The sequence below is a fragment of the Portunus trituberculatus genome, chromosome 16, assembly GCF_017591435.1.
Source record: "Portunus trituberculatus isolate SZX2019 chromosome 16, ASM1759143v1, whole genome shotgun sequence".
In the NCBI taxonomy this organism is placed as follows: domain Eukaryota; kingdom Metazoa; phylum Arthropoda; class Malacostraca; order Decapoda; family Portunidae; genus Portunus; species Portunus trituberculatus.
In genome coordinates, this window is record NC_059270.1 from 1,647,860 (window position 1) to 1,656,885 (window position 9,026).

Here is a 9,026-nt window from a genome sequence, read left to right on the forward strand (position 1 = left end):
CACACCAGGAACTGCAGAATGAATGGAACCGCCCCTCCCAGTCTTACTCTGCGTCATTCTTCTCAATAACATCATATTTATTTTCATTATTTCTCATTCTCCTGCCTTTATTCAATTTCTCTTTCCATATTTATTTCTATTTTCAGTCTCGTCATTTTCTTTTATTTTTCACATCCTCCGTTTTCTCTTTTCCTTATATCTTAATCCTAACGTTAATCCTAATGTTAATCTTCCCAAAGCAATCAGATTCCCTTCCCTTCTTTTCCTACTTAAATCCTTTTCCGCTTAATCTTTATTGTCATCTTTTCCTACTAAACGTATTCCTCTCTCATTCCATTCCATTCTTTCTTTCCATTAACATCTCTCTCTCTCTCTCTCTCTGTTTCTTGTTCCTCCTTTTCTATTTCTCCGGCTTCCTTTCCACTGACTCCCCCGACCATCCATCCATCTTTCCCTCCTTCCATCCTTCCTTCCTCTCTACCTATTCTCGGGCTTCCCACGTCTGAAGGACCGCCAAACAGTGACGTCACACCACAAGTGAAAGTATTATTGGGTGAGTAGCCGCGACCCACACACACATTCTCCCACACACACACACACACACACACAGGGAAATGCTCGTTCGTGGATGATATTCTCAGTGAGCGGTTGTTGTCAGTGACGCAATTGGTACTGAAGTGCTGGAATTTCCTCCAACATGTGGACACTGTGACAATATTCCCCAGAAGACAGCACGTACACAGCTACAAAACACGCGCCACTGCCGGTACGAGAAGGCATGTGAGGAAGAAAGGGGGAATGCGGGAGAATGAATGTAGATGGTGAATAGAGGGGGAAAATAAAGTGAATAGTGTATGAGAAGATACTAGACTGTCGCTTCTACAGGGCATGGAAATAAGAAAGAGGAATGCGAGAGAATGCAGAGGAAGGATAAAACAGAAAATAAAGATACATAAAAACTTCTTAACCTCTTCGCTACTGAAACACATTTTTACCTTCAGATTTGTGTACGATTTTATTGACATTAGGAAAGGTCTATGGAGATTAGATTAATGGCCACAGTCATCACTACTTTAATCCCCCACATAAGTTTCTGAAGCTGTAAAAAATCACCAAATAGTAAGCAGAATGAATATGAAAACGTGTCACGATACTGAAGGGATTAAACAGCAACGACAAAATCGGACAAAATATGAACACTTTAAATATCTCCTTTTTTCTCTCAGGAAGTCGCAAAGACGATAAGATAATTGGCTAACCCTCCAGACTTCCTGCCTCAGTGCGTGCCTTCCCTGCACCAGACCTGCCTCTGCCTGCAGCAATACAGCGGCCTTGAGTATTCCCACCCTGTGACCTCCTTTGCTGGGTGTAGGATCTCAGCAAGGCTCACCGGCGAGGGACAAGAGAATACAAAACCAACATCTGGCAATCGCTGCAGAGATGACCATGGACTGCTAGGAGTCATCCATGCCAACTCATCGCTTGAATCACTATGACGTATCCATGACGCAGTGAGAAAAAGGTGTGGCTGCGTAACATGTCCACGAAGGCTGACGCAATGGTTAGTGACGCCAGCACGGCACAAAGGGTAGCGCACTCCACAGGGTTTGATTGGGTAGCGTTGGGAAGAGGGTGTGGGGAGGCAAGAAAAACTCGGGGAGGAAGGGAAAGGTTGGTCGATAAGAAGGGAAACAGAGACTCATATTCCGAACATTTCAGCGCCTCACTTTCACTTATCGAAAGGCTCTAGTTGAAGTTCACACGGTTTTTCTAGGGCGTTTCTATGATTAGAGTGACATATTAACATTTCTACACTACTAAAAGGAGAAGCAGTCTTGAAAACCCGGCTTATCATCTCTGTGGCCTTTGAAAATAGTCGTGGTGAGAGAGTAAAGCGTTTCTGAATGCGATCCAGAAGACGATGGGGAGAATTGAAGGAATGACACTGTGGCGATCGCGTGGTGGATGACGTAACAGGGACAGGGAAGAGAGAGTGCGTGAGTCTGATGGGAAGGAGGGGAGGAGGGTCGGTGTGCAAGAGAAACTGAGGCACGAGGGAAAGACCGGTCGATAATGAAAAAAAAAAGTAGGAGATGGAAGTGAAATGCGTCGCGGGAGCTGTAAGTGTCGTAGTGCGAAGGGAGACGTGAGAGACGAGCTAGGGAAGATGAGATGGGCTAAGTTATCAGTGGCTAAGGCTTCAATTCTTCATCCAGTGCACTATAGTTCCAGCTTTCCAGTCCTCATCTGCACTGGACAAATTATCCATCTCCATTTTTTTTTATTTCCATCAACCGAGCCTCAGTTTTCCATTTTTTATCCACTCTTGACATACTAACACGAACACACACACAAATTTCCACTCTCATCCACACTTTTTTAATTAAAAAAGTCTTCGTCTTATATAGATGCCAACCCCTGGAAGTCCCAAAGAGTGAGAAGCAGGGGTACAGGAGGCGCAGACCCTTGTCAGGTCCGGGGCGACGCTCTGGTGGGGGGCGTGTAGGGGGAAGCCTCCCTATATACCCTCAACAACAACAACAAAGCACGAGATGGATTTATGCATAGCGATTGCTGGTTGGCTGTAATCCACCAATCAGGTGAAGGCTTACAAACTGAAGGAAAGCGAATGTTGTATAATCCGGAAAATTCGGTTTTACAATTTCTCTCGGAAAATATCATGTTAAGAAGAATATTTGGGAAAAATTTATAAAAACGAGTGAGCTTTTAGAGGCGATGCGTGTGAGATTGAGACAGAGGGAAAATGCGTGAAAGTTGACAAGTATGCTTACACTCCTGACCCATTTCATTATCTACCGGTGGTCAGTGCGGGAAGGAGAGGCGGCAAGGCACGGGAGGGACGACGTAGACAGTCCCTAACAGATGAACATAAAGAGCCACGTTGCTTTGAGTCGCACTACGGCTGAGTCACGGTGACAATGACGTCTCAGAAAATGCCAGGTGAGTGAGTGGCTCTGTATGGGATAAGCTTGCTAATCTGAGGGTGTGAATCAAACCTGCTGGCTTGTGCAATATGTTCCCCTTCACGTAGTACATTGTATATAGGTGACTGACTGACTGATTGACTGGTATATAACCCTTAAGTGTGAGATTTATACGTGTATTTTCCTAAATTTCCATATATATTGATGAGGAAATATATGTTTACTTAATAGGAAAAGTTAAAGTTAAAGGTTACACAGAGTTTTCCTATAAAGTTTGAAGGAGAAGAGCTCAGGAAATAAAATGAAGCTCCTACACGGACACATTAATCTGGCGTTTCTAGAACTATACAAGAGAAGAAGAAGAAGAAGAAGAAGAAGAAGAAGAAGAAGAAGAAGAAGAAGAAGAAGAGGAAGAAGAAGAGGAAGAGGAGGAAATAATAGTAGTAGCTAGCGCATACTGGTCTGCTCTGGTTTAGGGAAAAATTTCTATACTGCAGTCATACAAAAACAATTTATCTTTCCTCATGACTGAACTTTAAACTGTGTCTAGCTTTCTCTCTCTCTCTCTCTCTCTCTCTCTGACCCCTTCCTCCTTTTCTCATTCTCGTTCACCAATGTACTTTACCCTACACGGACCGAGATGCACATTAGTAGCATAGAAACACCATTTAAGACACCTGCCACCGCGTACCTGTCCAGACCATCAGTAAAGCACTTCATTTCCACCAACCAAGCAGGAAATAAGTGACTAGAATGACAATAACAACAGAAAACTTAATTACCTTGAAGCGCGCGTCTACCAAACACGACTGGAGCACTGGAAGGATTTCACACAAATACACCTCGACCAACTCTGTAGGGAAGAAATAAAATTGATGTAAAGGGATTGAATATGTGAAAGAAAGGTTTTAAGTGTATTATGTCTGTATGGTAGGGGAGGGGTGGGGGAAGGAGAGAGAGAGAGAGAGAGAGAGAGAGAGAGAGAGAGAGAGAGAGAGAGAGAGAGAGAGAGAGAGAGTGCAGGAGGAGACACACACACACAAAAAGAAAAGAATAACTTGCGATTAAAAACAGACGTAAGACAGGTTACATAAACAGCAAATATTAGAGAAAACACACACACACACGCACACACACACACACACACACACACACACACACACACACACACACACACACACACACACACACACACACACAGGTCCTTGAGATGGGCCAAGAGGACGTGACCAGGAAGCTACTACCACTAATACTAATACTAATACTATCCTTACACTTCACCACGTTGCTCTTAGAAGGACTACCACGTCTTAGCGAGAGGGGAAAAAAATAAAGACAGCGTAAAGAAGGAAGCCACTGCGGTGAGAAGCGGGAAGGTAAGGTTGTGAAGAAACCGTCGGGGTAGCAATACTAGTTATGCTGGATCTGGAGAGAGCAGCGTGAAGGAGTATATAAGGTCACAGTTTGCCTGGAGCTTCCTTCCTTCCTCTTAGTGAAAGGTAGCGAGTGAGAGAAAGGAAAATTGTGTTGAAAGATTGCACGTGTGTCAGGGTGGAGTATGAAGGACGCCCCCGCCCGCGCCAGAAGGTCAGAAGGAAGTGGAGAGAGACTTGAAATGAGAGAGGAAGGAGATAAGATGTGTGTTTGTGTGTGTGTGTGTGTGTGTGTGTGTGTGTGTGTGTGTGTGTGTGTGTGTGTGTGTGTGTGTGTGTGTGTGTGTGTGTGTGTGGGATGAAGGAAGTCACTGGAATTAAGGAGATCTGTACCTTGACCTTGTGGATGGACAGAGGATGGTGCTCACTAACGGACCGGTGAATGTGACCTCACACACACACACACACACACACACACACACACACACTTCCCTGCGCACATGGAAGCATTGATCACGCCGGGTCGTACGTGTATGTTTTTAAATGTTTCCATAGTGCACAGTGCCTGAAGGTGGTCCTGTGTGTGTGTGTGTGTGTGTGTGTGTGTGTGTGTGTGTGTGTGTGTGTGTGTGTGTGTGTGTGAGAGAGAGAGAGAGAGAGAGAGAGAGAGAGAGAGAGAGAGAGAGAGAGAGAGAGAGAGAGAGAGAGAGAGAGAGAGAGAGAGAGAGAGAGAGAGAGAGAGAGAGAGAGAGAGAGAGCAACATCAAAAACACTGATAAGGCACATCCTTTGGAGCACTAAACAGCTAACTTGTGATAAAACATCCTGTGTCGTCTCAAAATAAACTTTATGTACTACGACTTCTAAAGGAGACACGAAAACTAGATCGTGTCAGTAAAAAGGTAATAGTTTTGTGGCATTGGATACATGACAACTCTGATTCAAGAGTTAATCAGTACTCTCAGTCATTCATACCTTTCTCTGGTAAACTCTGGAACTCCCTGCCTGCTTCTATATTTCCTTTCTTGATTTGACTTCTTTTAAGAGGGAAATTTTCAGATATTGGTTTGTTTTCTAGCTAACTCCTCTCTTAACTTTTTGGGAATTTGCAGTTTAAATGTTTTTTTTTTTAATATTTTGTTGCCTTTAGTAAACTTCCCTCTTGCTTAAAAAAAAAAAAATGTATGTACTCTCACAATCTTGAATGAAAGGCTGTGTGTCAATATATTATCTTTTTTTTCTTCAATATACACTACAATCTTATCAGCCACCCTTGTGATTGGAGCCTCGAGAACGTCAGAGGAGACAAGACCTATCACAGGAACCTTATCGCATCCGGCCCACTTCCTCCCTCCAACCCAACCCCGGTACCGCGCCGAGCCACCCAGGCGGTATACACATTAACAGTTTTCTATTTTTACTGTCTTTTTATCGATCAGTTCATTCGATTTCTTTTGCCTGGCATGTATGAAGCGAAGCCTAAAGTTGAGCAGCTACACGAGAAGCCAAAGTTGATATATTTGTGTGCAGAAACCTGTTTGTTGCTCGACCCCCACACACACACACACACACACACACAACATAAAGAGGATATAAACTAGAATCATAACTTGAACCCCTCTAAAGGCCACTAAACAAACACTGAACACCATTAAATCACATGTACAATGATCACCCAGCAAAAAAAGACCAGGAGAATATCATAAGAAGAAAGACAGCTACCTTTAATGCCTTACAGAAGTGAACGTAAAGCACATGGAACACAAGGGATTCAGAGCGTTTAAAGGGGCAACAAACTATGGGAAGCGAGTGAGGCAACGTCCCTCCAGCATTGCACACACACAATACGAGTACTCAGTGCTGATAACAGGCGAGACTTAGGAAACAACGTCTTACTTAATGTGTGTGTGTGTGTGTGTGGTATCCTTTCCTCTCCCGCCAAGAAACAGCTCCTAACCTCCATCGAACCCAATGTTTAATCCGCAGGCCAAACACTGCACCACACATCACACATCCACCAGCCCACCACCCAGCCCCTAGTCAGCCCAGCCAGCCCCGCCCACTACCTGCAGGACGAGTGGGAGCCGGTGTATGGATGGGCGGACGAACGGATATACCACGCTGTCAGTTTCGACAGGAAATTCTAAGATAAATTAATCAACTTATATAATGAGGGACGAGTGGGTCTGCTGTCACTATTAAGCATTTACCACTGGGGAAATCACTGAAGCCACCACCATCACCACCACCGCCGCTACCACCACCACCAACATTGTCTCCGTCACCTTCTTGTGGTTTAAGCGATGATCATTGTACACTATATCATGGCACACATACTCTCTCTCTCTCTCTCTCTCTCTCTCATAATGTATTAGCTCAATGTAACAAATGCCTCAAATTCCAGGTCATCACTTAACAACAAAAAAATAATCGTACATTGATCAATTAATTTAAGGCCAGTCGTTCCATATTACTAAAGTGTGTGTGTGTGTGTGTGTGTGTGTGTGTGTGTGTGTGTGTGTGTGTGTGTGTGTGTGTGTGTGTGTGTGTGTGTGTGTGTGTGTGTGTGTGTGTGTTACATAGATATTACTCAGACTTTCACTTACTCACCCATTTAGAGCAATGACTGGCAAAAAGATAAAAAAAAAAAAAAAAAAGTCAAAGCGTGTTTTACCACATCTAGACTATACGCCGGCTCTAAGTCTGCTGAGTCAAGAGGTCACGAGTAGGAGACGCCCTTAAAAACTTAGAATAAAGGTTCCTCTCAGCCGCTCAGGGACACCAGACGTAAATAAAAGGTGACCGGAACTTAGCAAGGAACACGAAGGTCTGGAAGGATAAGGTCAGAAAGTGAACATGTGGTAAGCTGAAGGACAAGTGAACGTGGAACTCCTCTTTAGACGCCATAGTGAACGTTCCAGTCTAGATTATGAATGTTACGATGATGCACCGCGCATACATTACACTCTAGGTCAAGGCGCGGTGAGAGAGAGAAAAAAATGCCCCCAAAACCAAAGGACAAGAAATGCTGGGCTATAATTAGACCAATGCCACGCTGGAGAACAAGTGACATTAACCTTAGACCTTAAACAATGCCACCAAACATCCTGCCAAGCCATAAAATCCTTCAGTTCTGTGACACATTTTTTACCATGAGTTTTGGGTACGACTAGACACTTATCTACATTATGAACTGCCTATGGACGTCAGAAGATTATTGGCCAGAGTCTTTACAATTTTAACCCCCACATACGTTTCTGAAGCTGTTTAAAATCACCAAATAGTAAGCACAATGAATATGAAAACGCGTCCTGGTACTTTTGGTCTGAGAGAGGCAAGAACCAGGAAAGCGAGGCGGAAGAAGTGTGAGTCAGGCGAGCAGTATCAGCAGCTGATGACACTACTAGCGTGAAGTGAGAGAACGTTATCTTGATGGGTGAGTCAGTGGGGCGGCACATACAGGTATTCATCACACACACACACACAGCAGGTTACTATTTCCCACACTGGCTTGCTGGATGGTGGTGGTGGTGGTGACAGCTGCAGGGTCGACGTACCTAGTGACTTGCCAACACATTCATCAGATACAAGAAACCTCACTCAGTTTTCACTTTTCTTTAGTAAATTGTGGAGATGTAGTGTGTATATATGTAAGAATTAAGTCCGGTCATTCTCTCTCTCTCTCTCTCTTCGCTCACACGTCAACGTCATAACTTTCTCCTTCACCTTCCCGACAGTTCCCTATTGTGACAAAAATTTCCTCGCCTGAACAAAGTTTCTATTCCGCCTTTGCCTTCCCCCTGTATGGATTCACTTTTCTCCTTTCCCAGCACGCCGCCCTCGCCTGCCCTGCTGCTTGCGAGCCGAGGGAAGCGCTGGTTTAGTCTGGGCGTGACGTAACAAAGAACCTTCCTGGCACCACCCGAGTCGACCAATGGGAGACCTGCTCGGAAAGGTGGGTCGATGGTGCGGCTCTCTCATTGGTTGGCGGAGGCGTCGCACGAGGTGTCCCTTAACGTGGCGGTGATGGGTTCCTGTGTAGCAGCGCAACGAGTCCTCATGTTTGCCTTTATACTAGCACGATTGCCTTGACTATTCTGGGCCGCGCCGCCTCACTGTGGGTCAAGGGTGAAGAAAAGCTAGCATGGGAATGGGCTAAGGAGAAGGGAGAGGAGAGGGTGAAAAAGAGAGAGACAAGGAAGGCCTATGTAAATGAAGGCGTGATGATGAACGGTATGAATGAATGACTAATGCAGAGAGAGAGAGAGAGAGAGAGAGAGAGAGAGAGAGAGAGAGAGAGAGAGCACTTCAATTATCTTGTAAGCGCCCTCTCGTCTTATCATTGTCTCTTACATTCAATTTCCTCCTGCTGCCAAACTCCTCTGGTTTTCATTGAGTCTCACTGCTGGGCACAAGGGGACACAAACAAGCTGCATTATAAACAAAACTGGTGCTGAGGAGTGAGAAGGCAGCAAAACAACACTGATGAACTCCACTATGATGGGAAACTGTAAGGACAACAACAGCAACACCAACACAACCACCAGCAGCAGCACCACAACCACCACCACCAATAACAGCACCATTATTCCCACTAGCAACGACGCCACTACCAGGGATACAAAACATTACAAAAATAGATACGTAAAACAAATAAAAAGATAAATAATAATGTGAATCATATCAGCAGTAACAAAAATAACTAATA

The 9,026-nt window shown here is 44.6% G+C and overlaps 1 long non-coding RNA gene across 1 annotated transcript in view; it reads right to left on the reverse strand.

The window, feature by feature from the left end:
- Window positions 1–8,817, reverse strand: part of LOC123504472 — a 16,716-nt gene extending 7,899 nt beyond the window's left edge. Inside the window, exons 1-2 of the long non-coding RNA XR_006674842.1 lie at window positions 8,672–8,817; window positions 3,728–3,798 (exon numbers count right to left, since the gene is read on the reverse strand). This is a non-coding gene — a long non-coding RNA (uncharacterized LOC123504472). The remainder of the gene's footprint in view (window positions 1–3,727; window positions 3,799–8,671) is intronic.
- Between the last annotated feature and the right edge of the window lie 209 nt (window positions 8,818–9,026).